The sequence below is a fragment of the Schistocerca piceifrons genome, chromosome 4 (genome assembly GCF_021461385.2).
Source record: "Schistocerca piceifrons isolate TAMUIC-IGC-003096 chromosome 4, iqSchPice1.1, whole genome shotgun sequence".
Classification (NCBI taxonomy): Eukaryota; Metazoa; Arthropoda; class Insecta; order Orthoptera; family Acrididae; genus Schistocerca; species Schistocerca piceifrons.
Genome location: NC_060141.1, coordinates 14150644 through 14164452, shown reverse-complemented (window position 1 = coordinate 14164452; position 13809 = coordinate 14150644). Strand labels below are relative to the sequence as shown.

Below are 13809 nucleotides of genomic sequence, written 5' to 3'. Positions count from 1 at the left end.
CCCCCCCCCCCACCCCAGTCACAACATTGCCAAAAATGCCTACTTTCTAATGACCATCTCTCTCCTGGCTGCAAGAATCTCCCCGCTTGTCCTTAGTATAAAGACGCCCACTTCCTCAAAGACTATCCCAACCTCACCTCCCCTCCAACCTGCCAAACCTGCGATGGTGCCCACACTACTAGTTAGTCAAGTCCACGGCTGAATTCAAACCTGACAGACCGTAACTAGCAGTATCTGTCTGCCCCACTGATCATCCTATCCACTCTACTAATTCATTCCTCCCAACTCCCATCACCAAAGACATCATCAGATCCCTCACTATTGTCCTCCACCCTTTCCAGTAACTGTGTACCCTACAACAAGTTTCTCTTGGCACCCACTCTTCCACGTCAACCCACATCCCATGCCAACTATTCCTGAAATGAAAGTCCACTTCGTTTTCACTCATATCAACGTCCTCCTTTAAATCTCTCCACCCCCTCACCCACACAATCTGCTTCCTAAACTCCAATTCTGGTGCGACAGCAATTCAGCATTTTATGTCACAAAATCCGTTCCCTACCCAGAAACAAGACGCCTTACATGCACACCCTCTCCCGCCACAATGTCAATGTCTTTGTCCTTAATGAAACATTCCTCCTACTGTACTACACCATCTGAATTTCTCCCCGTATCCTCCACTGTACAGATGTTACTCAATTATCTCACTTAACACCTTATCAATAGCCTCTTCTTCAAAACTTTTACTTTTACCTATGCTACTATCTACATCTGACCTAATACTACCATCTCCTACGATTTCCTTAGCGACATTGACCATACCTTTCCCACTTACATTATTGCCGCTGATCTTATCCGTGGTATATCCCTTGCAGAACTCTGGTTGCGGCGTCAGTTTACAGACTCCCTCCAAGGCGTCATTGTCCCTATCCTATAGCACACCTGTGCTGAAAGCAGCACCACCCGAGGCGTCGTCCTCGCGTACCTCAAAAAAAAAAAAAGTTCGAATTGCTCCTAAGCACTATGGGACTCAACATCTGAGGTAATCAGTCCCCTAGACTTAGGAACTACTTAAACCTAAGTAACGTAAGGACAGCAAATACATCCATGCCCGAGGTAGGATTCGAGCCTGCGACCATAGCAGGTGTGCAGTTCCGGATTGAAGCGCCTAGAACCGCTCGGCCACCGTGGCCGGCGAGTCTCTCAACCTCCTTGGACACCTCGTTGCAGCAGACCTTGACCCAACTGGAAATGATCACCTACCTGTTCTTCTCAACATACCCTACATCTACTTCCTACCTTGAATGAGATTTTCACTCTGAAGCGGAGTGTGCGCTGATATGAAACTTCCTGGCAGATTAAAACTGTGTGCCCGACCGAGACTCGAACTCGGGACCTTTGCCTTTCGCGGGCAATTGCTCTACCAACTGAGCTACCGAAGCACGACTCACGCTCGGTACTCACAGCTTTACTTCTGCCAGTACCTCGTCTCCTACCTTCCAAACTTTGGAAGCTTTACTTCTGCCAGTACCTCGTCTCCTACCTTCCAAACTTTGGAAGGTAGGAGACGAGGTGCTGGCAGAAGTAAAGCTGTGAGTACCGGACGTGAGTCGTTTTTACTTCCTACCTTGTCCTCACGTGCCCCATCCCTGTCAGTGTCTGAAAATGGTGCATGGCTATTCCTGCGCCAACTTTAATGTTCTACCAGGGCTCAATAGATATCAAGATACAAAGCCAACCCTAAGCTTCCAGCAACCTGATGATATCTGTCATGCCACAGTCTCGCTGCTGCAGATCATGACTGATGTTATCTCCTCCCACACCCATACTACAGCTATGCATCCTCACCATCCAACTCTCCCACCACAAGCTGTACTCCTTCCCCCCCTGTGGGTCCAGGGGTTAGAATAGGCCAGAGATATTCATGCATGTCATAAGATGGGCGACTAAATAGAGTCACACTTTTTGGCCTTTATGTGATGGGCCCCTGTCTGGATTGACTTCCATATTTTCAATTTTTCATGAAGAGCAATCAATTGAGGAAGGGTGCCTTACATGATGCATCATGTCCATAGCGTGTTGAGTTCATTAGCCTTCTTTCTCGTCATCGCATTGCAGCGGTTTCCACCATGCCCTATGCAGCGTCACTTTCTGCGACGACGGCGACCATGCGCCTGATATCCAGCACGGTAGCCAGTCTGTTGCTGTGGGGCGGCCGTATACCCTGTTGGTTGTAGCCCCCTGACAACACAGGCTGATGCCTGAGCCGTTAACTCCTCACATATTCCAAGGGGTAGATGCCTATCTCCCTGTGGCATTGGGCTCCTGGGAATGGCCATCCTGCCAGATGGCCCTTGCTGTGGCTGCGTGGCGCCCGTGTGCAGGGCCCTTGATCAGAGTGGGTGGCATCAGGGCAGATGACACGCAACGAAGTGTGGCACACCTTCTCTTTCTTGTGGCCAACCACCAGCATTCTCTAAGCCTTCGAGGGCTCAGTTCAATGTGCAGAAGTATAACCCCACATCATTTCCCTCCCGGCCACGTCATGGGATGAACGAAAGGCTAAGGACGGCAGTGAAGGTTATTTGCCCTGGTACCTAGTATGTACATGAGCTAATGGGGAGTCTTTCAGGACGATGAAGCCTCAGTCATTTGTAGAGTATTTAGAGGACACGTTTGGGGAGGTGGAGGGCTTGTCCTGTTACCATCACGCCCCATAAGACCTTAAATATGGTCCAGGGTATTATATTCCACAGTGACCTTCTCTTGCAGTCTGATGACGAGCTGCTCGCCAATTTAGAGAGGCAAGGTGTTCATTTTGTCCGGCACTTTCATCAGGGTCTGAGGGATAATCAGGTTGCCACTAGTGCCTTCATCTTGGCCAAGGGTGATACCTTGCCTGAGTAGATCAAGGTGATGGTCTACCGCTGTGACGTCAAGCCCGCTATCCCTCCCCCAATGCGGTGCTTTAAGTACTGGAAGTACTTCCTGCTGTACTTCCAGCCTCACATGCCGACATTGCGGTCGTCCATCACATCCAAATACTCCTTGTGCCCCGCAAGCCGTCTTTGTCTACTGCAGAGAGCATCATTCACCTTGCTCGCCAGACTGAAGGATTTTACAGACAGAGACGAAAATAATAAAATATAAGACCCAGGACCAACTGACCTGCACTGGGGCTAAGCAGAAGTTTGAACACCTCTATCCTGTTCGTATGACCTCCTGTTACACCGCCATTACAACTGTTCTAGCCCCATCAGCTCCACCTAGCCCAGTCACCTGTCAGAGCCAGGAGGCTACACATGCCCTCTTGATTGGGGGGGGGGGGGGAGGGGCAATTCCCTCCCTGTTGATCCTGCACCACCTGCTTTGGGAGCAACGGAACCCCCCACGTCCTCCAACCAGAACTTTTTCGGCTCTTCTCGCTCATAGGGGATCCCTTGGGTCCCTCCCTTTCCAGGTTTCCACCAGTGGGAAAGATGACGCCCACCAGTGGCTCAATTGCCCACAAGCAGCTGGTTGTAATGCTTCACGATCCTCCTCCATCCTGGAGAATGAATCAGTGAAGGCCTCCCAGCCAGTGAAGCGCAAGGAGCAGCAAGCAAAGTCCAAGAAAAAGACCCTTAAGACCGAGGAACAACTATCTACTAGACTTTGTAGGTAATATATTCAAAAACACTGTCAATAAATACGAAAATAAGATGGCTCCTTTTAGTAATATGATTTCAAACCAAAATACTAACTTTATTAGTTTACCTTACTTTGGAAAAATGGGTATAAGGTTTGCAACTGTCTCTAGGAAATATAATGAGAGAGCATCTCTTGTAGCCACAAGTAACCTAGGAAGTATTCTGAAACACACTGAAGATACAAAGAACTTTATTTCATGCTTTTGGAGTTTGAAGAGTTGTTTACCAGACTGTGGAGCTCTTTACGTTGGCCAAACTTAAAGGAAGCTTGAAATTAGGTTTGGGGAACATCTTGCGCTGGAAAGAAACGATGCCACGGGGAGATAGCATGGCTGGTCATTTACTTATATCAACACATAAGTTACTGACCTTAACGTGTTTCCAAGATTGCTCCGTAAGTATTAGAGGTTCAGGTTTCTCGACTTCTTTGAAGAGCTACCGATGTTTTGTTGTCAGAAAAGCGTTTGGTGCGATCTCGTTAATGGCTCTGAGCACTATGGGACTTAACATCTATGGTCATCAGTCCCCTAGAACTTAGAACTACTTAAACCTAACTAACCTAAGGACATCACTCAACACCCAGTCATCACGAGGCAGTGAAAATCCCTGACCCCGCCGGGAATCGAACCCGGGAACCCGGGCGCAGAAAGCGAGAACGCTACCGCACGACCACGAGCTGCGGACAATCTCATTAATGATTAGGCCATTGACATAGCAGACATTCACGTAATAAGGGTTACATCATTCAACCTGTCAAACGTCTTCCACTTCTATTACTTTAGATGCATGCACATTGTTAATAACAGCATTTCAGTATGTTGTTTTTATGGTATTTGTAATTAAACATCTGTTTGAAGCGGGACGGGGATCAGTGCTCTCCATATCCGTTACAGATTGGCAAATCGCACCTACGATCTATCTCTCTGATATTTGGCGCAATCTATGAACTATTCAGTAAGTAAGAGGAGCCACATACCGCGTCACGACGATTAAGAAAACGCACAAAAGAAAAGATATTCAAATCAAATCAGTTCCAATAGACACAGCATACATCATGTGCCTCCCAGTGGTTTGTAAATATTTTATGATTTTCTTTTCGAAATTGACGTTTGCTACGCTTTTTAAAGCTCGCAAAGCAGTTGGATCACAAGGAGTGAATCTGGCATTCTTACATCTTCTAGCGTTTACTGTTAAATGTGGTAGTAAGTCAGTAAGCAACGTCAATAATTTTACTTTTATGTTATTTTATTTTATTCCTATGCAAATTTTAAGATTTATTAGAGACCATAATTGCTTTACTGGGAATGTTACGTATTTCGTAGTTCATGCAGCCAACCGATGTGTTCTCTGCCAAATGTACCTTCATTGCGCAGTGGTCTTGAATGAAGTGCGGCAAGAGCCCCAACAACAGGTGTAGACTTACTATGATATGTACAGATACTCTGAAATACTGACATGTAATTTAATGCACAAGCGATATAGATCATGTCATGAGTTGTAATATTTTTATACTATGCCCTGACTTATAATTTTTTAGCACTGATAATGGGTAGTCACTAGCCAAAATCTGGATCTGCTTGAATGAGGCTAGAAAGGAAACACGATTGACTGCTGATCTCTGTCATTTCGGAAGTCATGTCACAGTCGTAGAGTGAATAGCACTTTCGTAACGAAAGGTAATTTGATGTTGTACATAACTAGTATTATGCAGAATCCCGGTACTAATGGTACCCTATTCATAAATATAGTGAAGAATAAGGTATATATGGGTAGTTTCTGTCACTGTATTATGGTATTGGTAAGGTAAGTTTTTTTTTGTGTGCCCTACCTAAGGGGCAGCAACGGAAATATTCTCATGCGTATAATGAAAGCTAATTTTGAGACTGACAAGCAACCTTAATACCAAATATTGGGTCCATTCTATTCTACGTTTTTTACACTAGAAGGGTTCTCGATTCGATACCGGTGTTTTATAGTTTTTTTATAAAGCGTGCAAAGTAGTAGGCATCCCTTACTGCGTGGAAAGTATGTGTAATAGAAATGCTCCCTGGTACTATAAACTATATGAGCAATTAGTAATGCTCTTAGCAACAAGGCAAAATGGATCCTAAACCATCTCTGAGTCTCTCCACTTCGAATTCCATGTTATGCAGCTACAGTGTGCAGCTCACAACTCTTAGAAACTAAGTTCTATGTCTAAACTAGTGAAGATCTAGCATGAAGAGTTATTAACGATTACAGACGAAGAGGACACAATATGCTTGTACCTTTGATCGGTTTTTTTACGTTGTTAGGTTAAGCTTCATAGAGGAAATTTTACTTGATAACAAAGCCTGGAGAGTGCTTCTATTTTTCTCTTGCATTGCTTTGTAAGATTAGTGCGAAGTGCTTTATCTATCATTACAATCACTGGCAAGTCATACAACTGCCTTAACGAATAGCATGCAATGCAGATCTGCTGCAATTCGTTGAATGACAAACAGTTCCACGCTCCTCAGTCCCTTTTATTGGACAGAACTCCGTTAACAGATTCACGTTGCGAATATGGATTTCATCGTTTCTGCATATAAAAATTATTACTGAATTAGTCCAAGCTATCAAACATAAATTCATAACTTTTTATGCTACAGGCTGTCTGTCTAAAATATTCAGCTGTCTGAGGCACCTATACTAGCTCATGTCGGACAAGTCGGAGTTTTTTAGTAATAACTGTTTTAAGAAGACAGGTAGTCTTAGTGTTAAATGATTATTGGAAACCAACTTAACCTACTGTCTCACTGGGTAATTCGCTGTTGAGTTGAACGAAACTTTACATAAATCAGGGTAATTCGTTTACAACCTTAAGGCGAACGAATCCAGCCCTTAGTTGATATTACGTATTCACAGATATATTCATACAAATGAAGTCTGGGGAACTTAAGCAAAGAATGTGAATAAAATTGAAAGAGTTCACGACGTAAAGAAAGCCTGTGAGTTTCACAGTTGTCTGGTTGTATTGAGTAGAGGATGAAAGTTCGTTTTATACTAGTTAATGACACTTGAGTAGCGATTTTGACGCTCATTCATTTATAAGAGGCGGCAGGTGAGAAGGTACGAGATTTACCATGGTTTTCTCAATAATGATTCTGATTAAAGTTTGTGGATGGATCGGAATCTCACGTACCGTAGTAGAATATAAATGAACAAGTACGATGAATCCCGCGATAGTGGGACGAAGGGTAATAACATTTTCTTCAGAATTAAAGTTATCTCTATTTGAAGTCGGTGTTACTTTGGATTACGTTCTGTAGTCTGAGGTATTCCTTTTAGGCGTAGTGCAACGCCGAGTTGAGTCGTGCTGTTCCTGACCTCGAGTGCGGCGAAGAGACGAATACGACCCGAACGATAATTCCAAATGTATTGGTGTTTTGTCTTTCTTCTTATAATGACATTCATTGGGTCAGTAATATGCTAGACTCAGTACAGGTCAGTCACTGTGCGACAAGAGAAGGTTAAATCGTGAATGAGACACCGTGCATGATATCGATGTGTGTGGTATACACACATGCCTCTTAACGTCCTCTCAGCTAGAAACGTAACAGATTAAGACGGGGAGAACAAGGAGGGAATGCTACCAGGTGTCCTCTAGGAGGTATTTTCATACGGCACTTACAAAATGTCTGTAAGAAACACCTTTTGTTTTCTGCAGAGGTAAAGTTCTCCAGTATCACGGTTAATTTGTCATACAGAAGTAGGCGATAAATAGAAAGTACTAATTTCTACGGCGAGGCGTGTATAGCGTTGTCACCGTTTTACAGACAACTTGAGGGATCAAAAACAAGCCTACAAAAGAAAATTTCAATTTTTTACATAGGACAGTAGTAATACATTGGAAACATGTTTCAATGTATTATTTTACATTATTTGCTTGTATTTATATACAGCCTTTGCTTCTTTTTGCAAAGATCCATTCCATTTTACATACATAATGATTCCTGTACAACTAAAATTAAAATTCACTGTTATTTACATATCTGCCAATATGAACTTCATTAGGGAAAGATTCTATATGCATCAGCATTTGGGCTGAGAATGCTTTCAATAAATTCAGAATGTGAACACTTTTATTTCTCGAGTACAGAAATCATTAACCCACGTTCTATTTTCGTTGCCTTGCATGGATATGCCTTGCTTCAAAATATCACTTGCATTAGAATATCCATCCTACAAATATGTTCATCCATATACATCCGAGTCAATTTTTATCTTGAATATTCTTAAATCTTAGCTCGTAACTTAGACAAAGAGGCATCCAAGAGTTTATTGGCAGTGCAAATTGATCTTCAATTTTAAATTCTCGACTATCTTTTCAGTGACACGTAAAATTTCAACGCTTTTTTCTGGTTCTGGGACAAGTTAACGTGAAAACTTTATTCATGTCAGTACCAGAGACCTATCGCTCACACATTGTTCGATTTCACTAGTCACAGTCTTGCCATCCTCAAAAGTTTCATTATGCTAAGGTCAGAGCGTTCTAAAAAGTTACAACAATCTGAAACAGCTGCACCGACGGAAAAACGTCAAATAAATTTCCGCTATTTACTCTGTTTTCCTGCCGTCAGAATTGCTTACAACTATGTTTACAAATTTGGTACAATCATCATTACTTTTCGTGTAAAGTTTAATGGGTTCCTACTTTGTGATGATTCTGTCAGTAGTTGGTACAGGTCGGAGAATTTCGAATTTCAGCACATTCTACATCCACAAATTAAAAAAAAAGGATTTTAAATATTCTCTTCGTTTAGCAAAAGTGGAGATGTGATCATACAATTGTAGAACAGTTCACTTGTTTACTGTTTCACCACAGGAACAGAAACTGTCTGGATATCCGTAGCGTGTCAGGCGAAATAAATTATTTTAACTACCATCGCAAAAGTTAGGAAGATACGGGAAACATTCCAAGCACTACGAGACCAGGAATCTGACTACTTAAAGAAAAAGCTGAAGTACGGGATTTCCCAGAAGGTATGGAATAGATGGCAACTGTAAGTGTATGGATGTATTAATCAGTCACTCACGATTCCTGCCCACGCGGAGGTATGCGGGATACTCCTAATGTTTCATTTATCACCTCGAAACCAGAAAATATACTTTGAAAATGTTTCAGTTATGTGGTCTTGTAGAGTTTCTCCCATTAGGAGTATGATCTATTACCACCGCATAACGACATTCCCAGAAAGCATTCACAACCTTCCCTGATTTTGGCTTTCGACTTAGCCTGTATCCGTGCAATATGTTTCGAGTTCTTGTCGTACTTCGCATCCGCCATGTAACGTCGCGAGTTAATACGCGATAACATTTATTGCAGTAAGCTACCTTGCAGTACAGCCCACAACACTGGAGCCATTGGCTGTGAAGTAAACAGCCAGCTGTGTCTTAGCAATGAGTCATTGGCACCTGTCGCTATACTAGCAGTGAGAAGCGGCATCCGGGTCACTTTGAGCCCCTGTATATTCAAACCTCTAAGAATCTAAATAAACTATAATAAATATAATTCCATCTAGTTAAAAATCGGAACACTACCTTGTGTTATTCAAGAGAATATTGTATAAAAATATCAGCTTTCTATCTGTCATAGTTTCGTAGTTAGAGAAATTTACTTAAAGAATCAAAAACCGACACTTTTAAGGTTAAATTCAGGATCTATAATAGTTAATCTTTTGGTATCATTAGAAAACATTTCCAGGACTCTCAATGGACAGCACTATTTCGTCAGGATTTTCTTATTTAAAAACTTTAATTACTTTTCACTTTTGTAAGAAAAAAATTCAAGTAAAAATTAATAATTATTTGCTTTGTTGTTGTGGAATGAATGAGAATGAGTGAGAGTGTGTATGTGGGACATACGTAAAATTTCAATATTATATTATATACACCATTACGTAAGTGTGTCGTGAGAAAGTTGTATTTTACCCACATTGCTGATGACGTACGTCACATTGCTTTTCCAAGGAGGCAGCCAGAATAGCCGTTTGCAAGGTAATAAGTTTATAAATTTATTTCAAGATTAGTTTCCTTTTCGTTTGGTTTTGTTAAACATTATACTAACATCTGCATGTTGAAACGAAGTAAATGGATTTGTGGATAGTGATTGGCGTAGGACAGTTTTGGCGCGAGAACAATCTCGAATAATAGTTCTGATTGGCTGGTCATTTTGATCAACCAGGCAAGATTAAGGAATTCCCAGGCACTCCTAGGCAGTCATACTGGAGAGAGCAGACTGAAGAGGAGTTGCTAGTTAGCTATCGGACGTGCAGGTCATGTTGAACGCTTCCATCTTTATTGTGTGTAAAATGAAGAAATAATTGGCCTCTCGCGTCCAGATTGTGTGGCCGTAATAGTAGTGGTATTTGCGGACAGTTTTGTGAAGTCTGGAAGTTTTTGGATTGTGAGAACCGTGTGTGAACTTTCGGCCTCAGTAAAATTTCCGCGTGGCGTGTTTCGTAATCGTTTATGGAATATTTGGCAAGCAGTTTCTTCCATAGAAATCAACTGAAAAGGACTGAATGCGAAACTCAGATATAGCAGCAGAGTATTGACTGTAGATCACGTAATAATTCGGGTCGGACTTAGGTGTTTTTCTGGCTGTTTTGCGTGTGAAATGTATTGCATGACTGTGAACTGAGAACAGTGATCTCGTTAGTTAAGTAAATTCGGGCTGATGGCAGGTGTTTTTTGTTGAACTATAAAATAAAAACACCCGTGCTATAGTTTTGACCTTTTACTAAAGAGATGAAGCAATCGTCCTCCACCCGAAAATTGTTATAAGATATTACATTATAGCTTGCTACTAGAGTTTATATGGTCTTTTCAGAGTGAGTATCGACAATGTTTTTAATCAATACTGCTTTTAACGTCGTCTGAACAGTACCTACGTATGCAGAGATACGGTCTGGTGATCTGACGCCGTACTGAGGTAAGTGGAACTTTTGTAGTAAAGAGTACGACGAAAGACAGTGATCAAACAATTACGCCACAATCAAACCTCGTCCCGCCGCAATTGGTGTTTTACCGGCCGGGAAAAACAATAGTTAATTTTGGATGTGTAGGAACTTCATAAAAGGAGCAGTGTCAATTGACCCCGTGAAGTATTCACACGCTTCTGTAAGAGGAACTATATTAGGACAGTAGACACGTGTGCAAATGAACTATCGTCAAGAAGCGGCAGCAAGTGGAACATGGATGCAGACGATGTCAGCGACCGCTGAACTCCAAGAGGTGGCCTTGCTGCGGCAGCCGACCGTCAGTCGGAGCAGTTGGTAGTCGTGGCAGAAGCGTCGGCCCCTATTCTGGACTAACGTGGGCAGAGCTTGGCGTACGGACCCGCACTGTCGTCTCGCCGTGAAATCAACCGGACGAGACAAAAGATAAGTAGTGTTCTACTTAGAGTTAAGTGTGCGTGTGCCAAGAAACTTTGCAGAACGGTTTAAGAGTAATGACCATAATGTAGTCAGGGAGAGAGTGGGGGTAGATGTGGAGAAAGAAGACTATGTAGGTGATTCAAGAATTGGTAATTTCAGTTTTGATGTGTCATAAACAGAGGATAGTGATTTGCCAGATTCATTTCGTTCTAGGTATGGTATAGAAAATGAACAGAGCATGGTAGAAGCCGATGGTAAATATAGGACAATCTCTGTTACTGAAATGAAGCAGAAACCAGTATCTGTAACTTGTGTTTCAAAGGATAGTGTTTCCGAAATGTTAATATTGTATATATGTAATATATACAATACACACACACACACACACATATATGTATATATAATATATATAATGAAAATATTTTGACACATGTTAAGGAAATGGGATGTGATATGAACACGAAAATTAAAGAAATGTCTTCAGATCTTAATAGTAGAATAAGTGGAATGGGTAGCACAATTGAAACATCGTTCTGAAATAAATGAGTTATGCACTGAAGTTGATGAGGGGTTTAATTACTTGTCAGTGGAAATGGAAGCTAAAATGGAGGACAATATTTCTAAATTGAAGGAATCCTGGAATAATGACACGGCTTTGTTTAGTAATAATATTAGAAGGGAGATTAATCTGATTAGACAAGAATGTAACACTGCTATTGCAACAATGAAAAGTAAACTAACTTCTCAGATTGAGCAATTTGCCGAGGACAACCAACAGTCAAAGCAACAGTTAATTTTAGAATTAGCAGAAGTTAATGAACGGGTCTATCATGTAGAAAAGCTCTGTGAGGAAAGTCACATTACGTTATAAAGTCAAATCAAAGATGGAAGAGGTGTATGCCCAAAGTTTGGTGTGCAAATAGCAAGTAAAATTACTAACATTGAAACTAAACTCCAACAGTTCGGTACAGGTGTGAATAAGCAGTTATGTGAGCGTGAAAGTAGACTAACCAAACTAGAGCAAAATACTAACAACAATAGTGGCTGTACAGTATCTAACAGTGTTGTAGATTCATCTGAAATTGCCATCGCCATCGCCAGTTTTTACTGTTTGAACCCAGTAAAAATGTTCATCCAAATTTGTTTTGGAGTGATTTTGAAGATATTTTGTCTTAAGTGTGGAATGATAAGCAAAAGATTGGATTCAACACCTCTAATCTAACGGGAGAAGCTATAATCTGGGGTAATTTAGCTTCAAATAAATACGACAGACAAGTGGTGTTTAAATAGGCATTTTTCGAAGAATATTTCATCATCATCATTTAAGACTGATTATGCCTTTGAGCGTTCAGCCTGGAGCATAGTCCCCCATATAAAATTCCTCCATGATCCCCTATTCAGTGCTAACATTGGTGCTTCTTCTGATGTTAAGCCTATTACTTCAAAATCATTCTTAACCGAATCCAGGTACCTTCTCCTTGGTCTACCCCGACTCCTCCTACCTTCTACTGCTGAACCCATGAGTCTCTTGCGTAACCTTGCTTCTCCCATGCGTGTAACATGACCCCACCATCTAAGCCTGTTAGCCCTGACTGCTACATCTATAGAGTTCATTCCCAGTTTTTCTTTGATTTCCTCATTGTGCACACCCTCCTGCCACTGTTCTCATCTACTAGTACCTGCAATCATCCTAGCTACTTTCATATCCGTAACCTCAACCTTGTTGATAAGGTAACCTGAATCCACCCAGCTTTCGCTCCCATACAACAAAGTTGGTCGAAAGATTGAACGGTGCACAGATAACTTAGTCCTGGTACTGACTTCCTTCTTGCAGAAGAGAGTAGATCGTAGCTGAGCGCTCACTGCATTAGCTTTGCTACACCTCGCTTCCAGTTCTTTCACTAGGTTGCCATCCTGTGAGAATGTGCATCTTAAGTACTTGAAACTGTCCACCTGTTCTTTGTTCCTCCTATTTGGCACTCAGTCCGTTTATATCTCTTTCCCACTGACATTACTTTTGTTTTGGAGATGCTAATCTTCGTACTATAGCCCTTACATTTCTGACCTAGCTCCGAAATATTACTTTCCAAACTTTCAATAGAATCTGCCATCACAACTAAGTCATCCGCGTATGCGAGACTGCTTATTTTGTGTTCACCTATCTTAATCTCACACAGACAGTCTATTGTTTTCAACATATGATCTATAAATAATATGAACAACAGAGGAGACAGGTTGCAGCCTTGTCTTACCCCTGAAACTACTCTGAACCATGGATTCAATTTACCGTCAACTCTAACTGCTGCCTGACTATCTATGTAAAGACCTTTAATTGCTTGCAAAAGTTTGGCTCCTATTCCATAATCACGTAGAACAGACAATAACTTAATAGCTGTGTAATATTTGGAAAAAAAAACAAATCGAAATTCTGGATAAATTCCGGTAAGGGGAAAAGTATGATCTCAAGAGGGAGGGCATTAAAAGATTTACACAGAAGTGGGTTACCACTTTGTAATACTTGAATTGTAAAGTAGAAACAGAACAAATATTTATGGGAATGGAGAACAAGCTGCCATTGTATTGGAGGAATAAGATAATACCGGCACCCTGGGGTGACAGTGACCGGTTTATCCATTATTTGGAAAGGGTGGAAAATATTTTAAAAGAGGAAGAAAATACAAGGAGAGATCTTAGGCCTCCTGTTAGATCAAATGACAACA

The 13809-nt window shown here is 41.5% G+C and overlaps 1 non-coding gene across 1 annotated transcript; it reads right to left on the bottom strand.

The window, feature by feature from the left end:
• Window positions 1-1368: 1368 nt before the first annotated feature.
• Trnas-cga lies at window positions 1369-1443 on the bottom strand. The gene has a single exon. It is a non-coding gene; the product is annotated as a tRNA-Ser (tRNA).
• Between the last annotated feature and the right edge of the window lie 12366 nt (window positions 1444-13809).